The sequence below is a fragment of the Rhipicephalus sanguineus genome, chromosome 8 (genome assembly GCF_013339695.2).
Source record: "Rhipicephalus sanguineus isolate Rsan-2018 chromosome 8, BIME_Rsan_1.4, whole genome shotgun sequence".
Lineage (NCBI taxonomy): Eukaryota > Metazoa > Arthropoda > Arachnida > Ixodida > Ixodidae > Rhipicephalus > Rhipicephalus sanguineus.
Genome location: NC_051183.1, coordinates 111521788 through 111536106, shown reverse-complemented (window position 1 = coordinate 111536106; position 14319 = coordinate 111521788). Strand labels below are relative to the sequence as shown.

General features: G+C 48.1%; 1 pseudogene; it reads right to left on the bottom strand.

Moving 5' to 3' along the window:
- Nucleotides 1-2392: 2392 nt before the first annotated feature.
- Nucleotides 2393-13996, bottom strand: LOC119402308 (TNF receptor-associated factor 6-like; annotated as a pseudogene).
- Between the last annotated feature and the right edge of the window lie 323 nt (nucleotides 13997-14319).

Here is a 14319-nt window from a genome sequence, read left to right as displayed (position 1 = left end):
ACTTCTGCGAACAAACAGCGGTAAGTGCGCACTGAACAAAGGCGTTTTTCTCAAGTCACCTATAGAAGTGATGTCTACATTTTTTTATAAGTGCGCTCTAAAATTTTAAGAGTTTTTAAGTTATTCAGCGCTATTCGAGAAAAAGGAAGGGTTTATCTCTGTTGTTTCTGTATGAGGTTTGTTGAAGTGTGAGGAACCAAAGATTTGTAAGTTGAGTTGTCGCTGCGGCGTCCCTGTTTGTGGACGCCCGGCACACCGAGCTCGAGTAAGAAGCCGATAAAACGCCGCATGGTAGCAAGACCCGCTTCGTTGCCGTGCGGCTGTACACAAAACGTTATTTTTAGTATAGCTAGATACGCCTTTTAGAAGTTAGGTTTAGAATTTATTTGCTTTATTCGGAACATAATTTTCGAACTGACTAGCGGAAGGAAATGTTCCGATTTGGCAAGCACCAATAATTAGCGCGTTGAAGCTGAAACAATAACAAGCAAAGGCCAAATGAACAATGCTACTGCTGATGATGAAAGTACTCAGTTTGAACGTAACCATGAACGCATTGGTAATGACGGTCAACGACGACAAAGGCAATCATGAGCACGTTGAAGTTGAGCTGTGGGCCTTGATTGGTGATAATGACGGTGATGAAGAAAGCGTTGAACAAGAGAATTAACACGTTGATGGTGGCGATAACAAATGATGATGAAGAAAGGGTTGAATCAGAGCCGTTAGTTAGCGGTCATGTGAACGTTTATGATGATGATTATGATGATAATTATGATGAACGCGTTGAATTCTTGATGGAGGCGTTGATTATGGTAAGTATTGACGATGACAGTGATAATTGCGTTGAAACAGCCGTTGGCAAGGAAAGTTGATGGACCTTGTGTATAAGCTGGTGTTCCCAGCGTCCACATACATGAACAGTTCTTTTCTTCTAGAACTAAAGATAAATTTTCCAGTCTTTTGGTTTATTCCAACTTTCGTATGTATTTTTATTGCATACACAGAAACATATTTACTTGCGCAAATAGCTTGGCGGTGGGATACTAAGGCTTAACATCTTTAGCTGTTCCATTGGTCCTGTGTCTTATTTCTGTACTTGGTTACATTCGTTTTTTAGGGGCGAAGCTTGATAGGGTGTGGGTCGTTCCCTCCTCTGTAGTAGTAGTATGTAGCCACCTCACCCGATCGGCGACGGGCGAGCGCCGATAAGTGAAGTCCCCCCCCCCTCTCTAGCCTCGCGACGCCGACGCTCCGCGCTCGCTGCGTTGCAGATGCGTGCTCTAGTCCTCCCCCCCTCTCGCCTCGCGAGGCCGGCGCAGGAAGCGTCTGCTAGCGAGTTTCTTGATTGAAAAAACCGACTGCTCGCGCTGCACAAACGTTCACTGACCACCCCGTATATATAGGCACTGGATTTTGACCTCCAAGGTAGTGCCTGTGTGAGATTTATCCTTTGCGTGATTAAACAAGAGAAATTCACAGCGTACATGTAAAATTAAACTGAGCTGTAAGTCGCCATGACTGTCATCGATCCTTTAGTATAAACGCGCCCCACCTCACGTCGTTGATGATGTACTGGGCAGAATTCACGGAAGATTCACATATGGCGCGTGTCATTGGTGGAAGGCAATCGTTCGATTTAGTGCGGCGACGTACGCTAGGGGGACGGTTGTAATAAAATCCGCTCGCTGTTGGCGCGCTTTCACTTTCGCTCGGAGTATTCACGGTTTACCGGTGATTTCCTCCGGAGCTTCGCCCCACTCATCATCATTCACCCCGTGGATATGCTGTGGATTTTTTTCTGCAATTCTATTCCATGGTAAATTTGGGTTGTGCCTTTTACGTGGAAGCGTAAATGACCCCTTTCTTATATCACAGTCGTGGAGTGTGCCCCACTATTATAGCACAGTTTCTTCGGGTTTCTGTCTCAACTTCTTTTTGTGTTCTTTCCATAACACACGTACACCATTACTAAGCCTAGAGGTGTGCGAGTGCAATTAAAAAAAAGTGAGCGAATGGTGTGGAGAGTTAAAGCGTAAATACGTTGTCTTTATTTGCTTGGAAGTAATCCATTGAGGTAAGCGGCGAATATGCGCAGGAGATCACCGCAGCTGAGAGTATCACGTGGCAACGGCTAATGTTAATCTCTCTTGCGGTGTATAATCTTCCTTTTAAGCTCGATCATCTGCTTGTAACTAATATAAAAAACCTACATCGAAAAACACCGTGTTACTTTGAGCCCCTCACACGTTTTCCAGCTTTCAAAAGTTTTCATGGTTGTTTCCTTGCGATTTTCGAGCGCCTAAATGCAGCACAGTCCACAAATTTCACCAGACGTCCTCAGCCAACGCCTGCACGTGGCAAAATTATTGTACGCCAAGTACTGTGATGATTAGAGGAGCTCCACCAGGACACGCAGCTTGTCGTCGCATACGTAGCCTCCAGTTTTCAGATCTCCTAATTTAAAGCAATTACGGAAGTAAAGAGCTCTGTTACTTGACTTTGTTATTTTCTTGAAGTTTTCATGACCACGGGTTGTCGTGCGAATAATTCCTTTTTCTTCGTTTTTCAGAGGGTGTCGAATAGTCAACTTGATCTTATGCTCTAATGGCCACTGAACCACATCGTCGTGCTCGCCCCTGTGCAGTTGAAGCAATAAATTAAGGAACACATCTTCCTCATCCCTTCAAAGTTCAACACCGGGAGATATGTTGTAACCGCGAAGGTAGACCTTCGGAGAGTAATAATCGGCGTCGCCGTCTTTCAGTGCCTTGGCTTCAAGCGACGCTATTCCCGAAACGAAAAAGTCACAACGCCCTTCATTTTTCTCAGCGTATGCTAGTGCTTTCTTCTGAATCTCCAGAATTGCCTTCGTGCTTGCTCCTGCATCTTCCTTCGCGCTCTCTATTGCAGCTCGAACTCGAGGAAACTCTTCCGCGTATGCTAGTGCTTTTTTCGTCATCTCCAGAATTGTCTTCGCACTTGCTTCTGCATCATCTTTCGCACTTTCGATTGCAGCTCTTACCCGAGGAATCGCTTCGGCATTTTGCTTTATTGTGTCAGCAATTTCACTGTTAAGCGCTTCATGTAATGTGTTGATGCCATCCAACACGCGATGAGTCATTTCACTAATGTGTCCGACAGGCGCAATGCTTTGGATCACTGCTTCCCTTAGGGAGTTCATGTTTTGGGAGACTTCCGTTAGGCTGTCATTAAGTACACCATTGTCCCCAAGTGCTCGCTCTAGAAGAGCCTTCATTTCACCAGCCTGCTCTTGCACAACCCTCCTGACGACAGTTGAGATTGCTTTCTCCACAGCGTCACTTAACTTTTCCTCGCCGTCAGGTGCTTGAGGTGCTGCATGGGTGTTGCATGAAGCTCTCAAATGTTCGCCCATGTCACGGCATAAGACCATCGTAGAGCATCTTGGACAGGGTGTACAGTGGTATCCACATTCTCGGTGAAAGTGCTTGTGGACTTCTGAGGCAGCCATCATAAGTGGGCACCCATGTCGTTGGTTCCAGCATTTCACCTGCATTAGAGTCAAAAAGGGTGCACCCAAAGAGATTAGAGTGACTAATACTACAAACTGCGAAGCCTCCTAGGAGCTTTCTTGCTTTATCTCTCTCTACACACTGACCATTCCATAATTTTAGCAATATTGCCACTTTTGACGTTATATACAGTAGTGTTACTAAAAGAAGTTGCAAGCAGTTGTATGACTTGCATTATTTGCTGCGACAAGGCTCCCGCTGGAATCCTGCGCTGACGTGCTATGCAGTGAAGGTCAGACTAAGGAACACTTCGCACGTTCTTGTGGCGCCTAAAACAAAAACTACTCTATTCAAATTTCCTGTACTACATACCCACAAAGCATACTACACAACAATGTAAAAGTCATTTTTTTACTTGGACCGCTACATTGTGAAAATCAAGCCGCAATATAGGTCAAAACGCTCTTTTTCCCAAATTTCTCATAGTTTTGTGGCAACGTTTCTTCTTCTTTCGATCCTGCAGTATTTTTATCACTTACTATAGGAACCTGCAACGCCCTCAATGCGAATACATTACTCGCGGAAATATCGCTGCTCTTTCTAACAGATGATAAACATATGTAGCATTTTGCGACTTTTCGTCAAGGTCAAAAATAATGAAAGTTGAAACAAAAATGTACAAACTACCACAATCATGAAAGAGCATGCCTTGAAGTTAAGAAAAAAATTGTTTCGTAGTAATGGCTCAAATCAGTAACTTTATATAAATTGTTATGTGCGACACAGTTTTCACTTCCGAGCTCCAACCCAACACTCTCACCAGCCCAATTTATGTCAGCATGATCGGAGATGGTCGAAAATTTACCTGGTACACTTGTTATGGAATGGCCCATATACACACACACACACACTCACACACACACACACACATATATATATATATAAGTATGTATGTATATATATGTATGTATCGTATGAAGATCGATCGGTCCGTTCCGATAGATGAATAAAGAGAAGGATGCACGTACATTATATATATATATATATATATATATATATATGTTATATATATATATATATATATATATATATATATATATATATATATATATATATATATATATATATATGCAAACACTTTTAACGACTTTAGGCCATACGCAGTTTGCTTACTTCTTTGTTTTTCCTTCGCCTCGTGACTTTGTCGGTGTTCCTCTCTCTCCATTTTTTTTCTTTTTCGTTGTTTCTTTTCTTTTTCCGTAATCTATCTTCCACACTATCAGAAATGTCCTTGAAGGCGAGAGGGACGCGGCAAGAAGCAAATGTGAACCTCGACGTCAGTTTTAACTTATCCCCTGAGGAAGGGAGGTACCCTCCCGAAACTGTTCGGAAATAAATACTTATATCACTGTTGACAACGCCTCCGTTGTGTTATACCCAATATATATATATATATATATATATATATTATGAGACGACGCCCAGTTCACTATTCGAAAGGCTATATTTCAATGTCCAAAGCGGCGCAGCCCGCGTGAAAAACGAAGATGATGATTACAATGGTTTCTGTACAGATGAAGATGAACTATATAGTCAGCGCTCACACTATTTTCCCCCTTCACGAAAGCGGGCAGCAGGTTAAGGGTAGGAACGCCGAATATATGGTTTCAGGCGAGAGACATACGCGATAGTTCACGGCAGATGTCCTTTCCAGCACGGTGTATGGACCGAGATATCTATGAAGAAATTTTTCACAGAGCCCAGGGGTACGAACAGGTGTCACAGGAGGACTTCGTCGCCTGGACGGAACGAAACAACTCGACGTTTCGCGTCAAAACGGACTTTCCTCTTGTCCTGAATGGTAGCAGTGTTGGCGCGGGCAATCTCACGGCAGCGGGCGACGCGAGCAGCGAACTCTTCTGGAAGGGACGAAGATGGAACAGAGGGCGTGGATAAAAATGTGGTGTCCAGAACAAAAGTCGGTTCACGGCCAAACACGAGGAAAAACGGGCTGTAATTTGTCGTGCGTTGTATGGCAGTATTATATGCAAACGTGACGAAAGGGAGTACAGTGTCCCAGTTTTTGTGATCTGGCTGAACATACATGGATATCATGTCGGACAAAGTTCGGTGAAAACGCTCTGTAAGACCATTTGTTTGCGGATGATATGCTGATGTGGTCTTATGTACGGTGTTAGAGGCCTGGAGGACTTCAGCAAGAACATGGGAAAGAAATGTCTTGCCACGGTCACTAAGGAGAACACGAGGGGCACCATGGCGCAAAATAATGGCGCGCAGGACAAAATCGGCTACTTCCGAGGTAGCACCAGAGGGAAGAGCTGCCGTCTCCGCGTAGCGAGTTAGGTGGTCCACGGCAGTGACAATCCAGCGGTGGCCGGCTGGCGTAAGCGGGAGGGCTCCGTATAAGTCGATGCCCACGAATTCAAAGGGAGCGGACGGGCACGGCAGAGGTTGTAAAGGGCCTGCGGGAAGAGATGTGGTACGTTTTCGGTGTTGGCATGACGCGCAGGAACCGACGTACTTCGCCACACTTGTTGAGAGGCCAGGCCAAAAGCACCGAGTTTTGATGCGCTCGTAAGTCTTGTGAAAACCCAAGTGGCCAGCTGTCGGGTCGTCGTGCAGGGCTTGTAAAACCTGGAGACGAAGTGAACGAGGGACGACTGGAACCCATTGGTTGCCGAGAGGGTGGTAAATGTGGCTACATAACGTTCCATCTCGAAGGTTAAAGCGTTCAAGCTGTCGTCTTAAGCGGCTGTTGGGGGCACGGGATAAGCCAGTAAGCCGATCGATGATTGTGCGGCAGTATGGATCTGCATGTTGGAGCGAGGTGAGATCTGTGGATGAAAGAGTGTCCACTGAGGCAACGGACTCTTTCGGACTACCGGCCGTCTGCTTGGTCACTTGGCTGGTCGGTGATGAACAGATTGAAGGCGACACTTGGGCGCTTGGCGAGAGCGGGCACCGCGACAAAGCGTCAGCATCTTGGTGTTGCCGACCCGACCTATATGTGACACTGTAGTCATACTCTTGCAAACGCAGTACCCAACGGCCAAGGCGTCCCGACAAATTCTTGAGAGACGATAACCAACACAGAGCATGATGGTCAGTGACGATTGTGAAATGCGGGCCGTATAAATAAGGGCGAAACTTTGTACGGACCACACGACGGCGAGGCATTCTTGTTCGGTGATGCTGTAATTTCGCTCAGCAGGAGAAAGAGTGCGGCTCGCGTAGGCCACGACTTGTTCTTCGGAAGCGTGGTTCCGCTGCAGCAGGACGGCACCGATGCCATGTCCACTTGCGTCAGTGTGTAGGACAGTAGACGCTGCAGGGTCGAAATGCCGAAGCACTGGCCGCGATGTGAGGCATCGCTTCAGAGTTTGAAAAGCGGCTGCGCATTCATCCGACCAGACAAAAGTTGCGCTCGCGGTCAAAAGCTTGTGCAAAGGAGCTGCAATAGTGGCGAAATCACGCACAAAGCGGCGGAAGTACGACGCTAAGCCGAGGAAGCTGCGAAGGTCTTTAGGTGTGGTTGGTGTAGGAAAGTGCAGTACTGCAGCAACCTTGTCGGGATCGGGCTCAATGCCATGTCTGCTGACAACGTGACCTAATACCTTGATGCTGCGGCTGGCAAACCGACACTTCTTAGTGTTTAGCTGGAGACCGGCCTTAGCTAGACAGGTCAGAACTTCGTCTAGCCGTTCCAGGTGCTGTGAGAAGCTGGACGAAAAGATGACGATGTCGTCCAGGTAGCAAAGGCAGGTCTTCCATTTTAATCCACGCAGTACCGTATCTATCATTCGTTCGAATGTGGCTGGGGCATTGCAGAGGCCAAAAGGCATTACATTGAATTCAAAGAGTCCATCAGGTCTGGCAGATGCAGTCTTCTCTTTATCGGACTCGTGCATCGGGATCTGCCAATAACCAGAGCGCAAGTCGAGGCTCGAAAAGTACTCGGCACCTTGTAAAGTATCAAGAGCGTCGTCGATCCGAGGCATAGGATAGACGTTCTTACGAGTAATATTGTTCAGCGCTCTATAACCAACGCAAAATCGCACCGAGCCATCCTTTTTTTTAACGAGCACAACAGGAGAAGACCACGGGCTTGCCGAAGGCCTGATAATGTTGCGTGCGAGCATATCGTTGACTTGTTCTTCTATAACTTTGCGTTCAGAAGCTGATACACGGTAAGGGCGGCGACGAATGACACGAGATCCGTCTGTGTCGATGCGATGAGCGGCCACTGTTGTTTGACCCAGGCCATCGGAACAAACGTCAAATCAAGCGTTGTGTTTCATTAATATGGTCAGCAAGGCATCAGTCTGGGTCGGATTGAGATCTGTACTCAAAGTGGCCTTTAGAGCACGCGATGAACCTTCCGCGGGCGTACACTGTGGAAATGACGAGTCAGTTGAAACAGTAACGACACATACCGGTGCGTCTTCGGTAATGCTGGCAACAGTAGTCCCCTCTGGCAGCAGTAGGGCTTCTGGCGTCGTGTTGTAGGCGGTGATGCTTGCATAACCACGTGTGAACCGCACTAGACAAGATGCGATGGCGATGCCTCGAGAAATACAGCGCTGGCAAGGTGTAACCACCGCGTCGCCATCTATAATGTCTCGTGACCTGATCGTGAGTACACGTTCTTGCCCTGAAGGCAGGAGAAAATCCGCAGCTGTGACAAGGTTGGGCGGTGAAAAATCGGCAGCAGAAGAAAGCTCAGTGTCCGTAATACGAATGAGAGGTTGACCGCACGAAATGACAGCCGACGAAGCCGATAGGAAGTCCCAGCCTAATATTATCTGATGAGCGCATGAAGAAAGCACAGCCAGCTGTACATGATGGCGGACTCCGTCGATGAGAACGCGCGCAGTACACTGTCCGGTCGGGCAAATCGTATTGTCATTAGCGCCGCATAACAGGGGACCGACATAAGGAGTTTGCACTTTCCGTAGACGAAAACACAATTCGCGGTTAATGACTGAAATTGCGGCTCCAGTGTCTACAATATATATATATATATATATATATTATATATATATATATATATATATATATATATATAATATATATATATATATATACGTGTGTGTGTGTTGTCTGTGTGCACATAGATGTACTCGTGCCTCAAGCGCTCAAAGAACGAAAGGCACAGCAACACAAACATACAAAAGGGCGCCTACTGCATGCCCGTTCTATGTACAACAAACCGTGTATCAGAATCCGACACTGCAAGCAGATTGTGAGTTCAATTTTCAGAAAAAGAAAGGGTTCAAGATACCCGCAACATTAAGAAAAGGAATAGAGACCACAGCCGTTCGGCTCACTGTGCTGGTATATGCGAGATGAGCGCGCATGTTGCCACCTACTGTGTTTGTCGCGCCCTAAGAATTTAAATAATAAAGGACCAGCTACCTCGCCTATCGATGTTATTGAAGTTTCACTTCACAGGTTGCAAAATGCAGTTTCTACTCACCACGTTAGGAAATTTGCCAGAAAACTCACAACTACTTCGTTCATGGATCAGTGAAAGAAAACGCACGCGAGGGAACGGGAAGGCGTCCGCACTACAGTCACGAGCAACTAACCACCTTGCGGGCGAAGCTTATGACAAACAGACGCGGAACGAAGTTTTCCTTGGGTCCCACTAACCACCATGTGGCCCCATTGCAGGAACAGTTCACGAGAGAAAATTGCGTAAATACTGGACTAAGAAAATATAGGAAGCAATAGAGTGGCGCACGAAAGCGCAATAAAGTCTTTAGAAATTTTAGTGAAGCTGAAAAGGTGTCGATGGGAAAGGTAGTGCTCGGGTGCAACAAGTACATAAATAAATACTGAAGTGCACAAGGGAACGGTGTGTCCAAGGGATTTCTCAAAAGCGATCGCAAAAGATTTGCAAATGATTCGCAATGTACTGAAGCAAAGATGCTATTGTTTTTCACCCTTATTGGTCACAACGACTAGAAAAAAGTTACATAGCGATTGGCATGCATTGCATGCGTGTATAAAGAACAAATTGTGAGGCAGAGGATGATTTATTGATTTATCCACAGCATAAATCAATCATGCTACGAGGTTGTGTTCCCAGTAGACAACGCCAGGGGTTTACGAGGACTGAAAAACAAGTATCGTAAACGACGCCACGTGCCTGGGCTTGAATTCTAAGACACCTAAATCGAGCATTCTGATTTGTAATTAATAAGTACTGGGCTTTTACATCCGAAAACAACGATTTGATATGAGTTGCACCTAGTAGAGGGCAGAGGAAAATCCAACCATCTGGTGTTCTTTAACGTGCACCTAAATCTAAGTACACGGACCCCATGCATTTCGCTTCCTTCAAAATGCGGCCGCCGTGACCGGGATTCGGTCCCGCGACATTTGAGAGGGCTGTCTAGTACCATAACCACTAGACTACCGTGACAGGTATGACTTCTAACTAACAAATTGATTTGATGTCATTCACAAGGCAGGCCTGCATAGAAAGGGTTCTCTTTCTATGTTTAGTTTGCGCCTCGGGTACAACGCATTCGTATGGTTCACATACACACGTATTCACATCCGTCAGGCGTGGGTGAGTGTAGGCGAGTGTCCAGTGGCCGACACTCGCCTACAGAGCGTGAGACTCCGGTTTGGAAACCCCAGCACCGGAAAAAAAGTATTTTCCTTTTTATTCCAGTTATATGATGATAGCTATGATCTTCCCAAATCTCGGAACACATTACTGGTCCGACGAGAGGCGCTGGCCGTAGTGGTGTAGCTCGGTCGCTGGGCCCTACGGAAGGGTCCACTATTTACGAAAGTGTGTTTCCCTTTGTGCGAATGGGCACGACAGGGTTTCCATACTAACCCCAATCCACCAGACTTCGCGCTCATTCCTTCTATCGTGTGATCTCATCAATGACGTCATAAAGACATCGTTTCGCTTGTCAATTATTTCCATTCCGACAGTTGGCAGCAGTTACACTCAAAGGCAAAATTACCGGAAATGGGAGTAACGGATCCCAATAGGCGTGCGCGATGAACGGATCGACCGTTGAGGAGCAAGCGCAGAGGGATGCGCGCCGTGTGCAAACCACTTAGTCTGCAACGGGATGAACTGCGCGGGAGTGCAGGGCGTGTGCAGAGATACGTTCCGTGCGCAAACCGTTGTCAAGGGAACTAACTGCGCTCCCCTCTCAGGTCAGCCTTGCCATTTGCGTTCGTGCTGGTGAGTTGGTGGTTGTGTCGCGCTCGGAGAGTTCGCCGATCTAAGAACTACGCCTCGGTGCTTTTGATATACATATATGCGTGGATGAGCGTGTTGTGCTGCTTTTACGTTTCGCCGCACCCATAAAGTCTGGAGCTGGTCTCGACACGTCGGGACGCCGCGCTGTATAACTCCGGCGCGGCAGTGCGTCGCCACCAGCTGGGAATGGCGGCCAAGATAACAGTGCGCCTATCGGATCCATAATTTCAATCTGACTCGGGGCACAAATCGGCTCTGGATTCTTCACAAGTAAGTGATCGCTCTTTATTCTACCGTGCCTGTCGCGTGCGCGAAAGTGATCGCGATTGGGGGTAGCATACTCAATTGTGTTGTATGCCGCACGCACGAAATGTACGGCGAGGGCCGGCTTCGGCGTCAGCTCGCCTGTGCTTTGTGACTGCCTGGATATTGGCCGCCATTGTCGTCGGCCGCCCGGACGGTCGCTCACCGATGAATCGCCGTGGTGATGAGCTGCGAGCTCGCGATATTAGACAGAGGCCTCGCCGCTGTTTTGAGACTCGGACAAAACACTGTGCGGTCGCCGGCAACGAGCTCGATTCTATGTTGCGCGCTCGAAATTTACCGGCATGGGTTGGCGGGTGCGTTAACTAGCCGGCATTAGCTGCGCTTCGGAACTCTGCGGAAATTGGTCGCCATTACCGTCAACTTCCTCGACGCTCGCTCACAACCAGTTCGCCGCCTTTCGTAGCGGCGACCCCGCAATGACTCACTGTACGGCCGCTCGCTCGAGAACCTTGGTGGAAATTGGACGCCGTTACCGTCGGCTTCCCCTTCCCTCTCTCGCAAGCAGCCCGGCGCCGTTCATGGCGGTGGCCTGGCGGCACCGTGTGCACTCGCTGTAGTGCTGCTCGCTCGAAGAACGTTGTCGAAATTGGTCACCATTACCGTCGGCCATAGGCGTGCGCGGTGTTCCCCATCGGGGGGGGGGGGGGGGGCAAATGTTCTTCGCAGCGCCCGCCACCCTACTAAGTCAATGTATGGGGCAGATTTTGCGCCCCCCCTCTCTTACGTGACTACAAGGGTCAATGTACAGGACAGATTTTGCGCCTCCCCCCTCTTAGGTGATTAGAGGTGGCGCCCCCCCCCCCCCCCCCCCCCCCCTGTGCGCACGCCTATGCCGCCGGCTTCCTCACGCTTGCTAAAGCAGCTCGGCGCCGTTCGTGGCGGCGGCTACGCGTTCGCTCGCTGTTCTGCTTGATATTCGCTGGCGGCTGCGGCGGCTGACGGGCTTGCTCGAGCTGTACGACGCCGCTCGCAGAAAACTCGCTGGCTCGCTGGCGGTACGGTGGTCGGCTGCGCCTCGGCGTGATGGCTGCGGCTGCCGCACTTGAACTGTTGAGCTATGTGGCTTGAAATGCGCCTTTGATGATGTATGACATCACGGTGAAATTATTTTCATGCCATACTTCAGACGTGTGCTTTAGTACACCTTGCACCTATTTGCAATGTGCGTGCGTCTTCGCCCTCGCTGTCCCGTGCGACTAACTATTTGCAATATTTTTTTTTGCTTTGCAGGATGCAGCCGTTGCCCACAACGAGCAGAATGCTGGCGCTTACAATGCTTGTCATCTATCGCTTCTGTTGGAGCAGCACCACAAAAAGGACTGTACGAGACATGACGTGGCTGGACCTGTATTGGACATTTTGCAGTGAATTCAATGAAAAATAGCAGAAACGTCATATGTATAGAGAAAATAAAACGTTTCATCTCTCACGTTTGTCTTTCGTTGTCGCATTGACTGCAAAAGCAGTGACACAGGAACGACTAAATATTTTTTCGCGTGTTCTTTTACACGGCATTCGTTGCTCATCGCGAAAACAAACACGCGAAAAAAGTATCAAGCCTTGCGGAGAGTAACTGTAGAAAATCATACCTGCGGATAAAAAGTTCATCCGAATGGAGTATTTGAGTGGACCGACCGTTCGTCCAGCGAGGTGCAACTGCGAGGGCTAACGGTTGCCCGGTAAAGTGCAAATGTGAGGACCGAATGTTAGTCCATTGAGGTGATCTGTGGGGACTAACAGTTGCCCGGTAAGGCGTAAATGTGACGACTAAATGTTGGTCCACTGAGGTGATTTGTGGGGACTAACTGTTAGACCCTGTGCCGTTAGTCCTTAAAGGTATAAAGGTTGTGGCAGCCCCATTAGTCCGAAAAGGTGCCAACCACACACCCTTTTAACACCTTTTTGCCTTAGAGCGTAGTTGCGAAAGTGGCACTGCCAGCACATAGCGGCTTGCGTATTTTCTGTCACAGTGGATTCCCATGTAAGCGCACGACTACATAACGTTATCGCTAATGACGGCACAGCAGTGTTTCGCCTACGCACGTTCAGTACCTTTGAAAAAGAACTGTGTTGTCTAACGACGCAATAAGACGGCCGCAACTGAAGTGACGTGTCAGTATCATACGACTGTTATCATCGCTGCCTATCTCCCATAGTCACACAAGCTCGCGCGTGAGATGTTTATCTATTCGTCTCACCGAAACGCGTTGGTCGGCCCGATATCACTCTGCGTAGTCTCTAAATGTTTTACGAAGCCAACTGCCGGCAAAATCATCAGCAAATCATCGATTATAGAAAGTGAATCGATTTTGTTAACTGATTCAGTAAAATCATGCTGCTGCTCAAGGTGATGATGATTATGATACGAATTAATTCCACATGCACACTGTTGCTGTTACACGTTTCCAACTTTCGTTCTGCAAATTCCATTCTGGTTTTCAGTTCATTTCCGGCTACAGATAGGAATGAAGACCTCTAAAACAAGTTCCGTAAACGTTCGCGAACCTCTAACTTGTGGCGAGATTTGGGAAAGACACTATTAATTTCGGTGTGCACATAAACAGTCGTATTTCACCCGCTGCGGAACCAAATGTGGGTCTTCTTACATCGCTGGCTTACCTCTCTCTTCAGCAGATTTTCAGCAGGGAAGTCAATCCAGCCGACGTCCTCTTCCAAGCAGATTTCACCGTCAATCGGACAAGCGTATCCGTCGGCCGTTTTGCACTGTTCGTAACAGAAATGGCACGCTACGTGGCCGCAAGGGAGATTCACGGTTGTCTTGCGTACGAGTCCGCATACACTGCACAGCTTATTTCTGGGCAGGGACTTCACAAACTGCAGCGGATGCCAGTCTAAATCTTCCGTGAAGCCTACCAACGTATATTGCTGGTTCGCAGGTGCCATCGTTCGAAGCAGCTGCCTTCGCTGAAAGAGAGACACGAATGGGGGCGTTTACCTCGAGCGAACTATGCCGCCTTATCTACTCGCCGCTTTCTGACCGATGTCCGTTGCAGCTATGTTGGCAAGGCGTATTGAGCCTCCCTTATCACCAGTGTCGGCGACGTACGTTGGCACGTATCAGAAACAGGCAAGTGCAGTGAACGCTATCCGAGCATGGGGCTTTCTTTCCACCATTTGCACCAGTAGGCACATTACCCGCCACGGCGGTCTGGTGTGCATGGCGCTCGACTACTGACCTCAAGGTTGCGGGTTCGAATCTCGGCCGCGGTGGCCACACTTTCATGG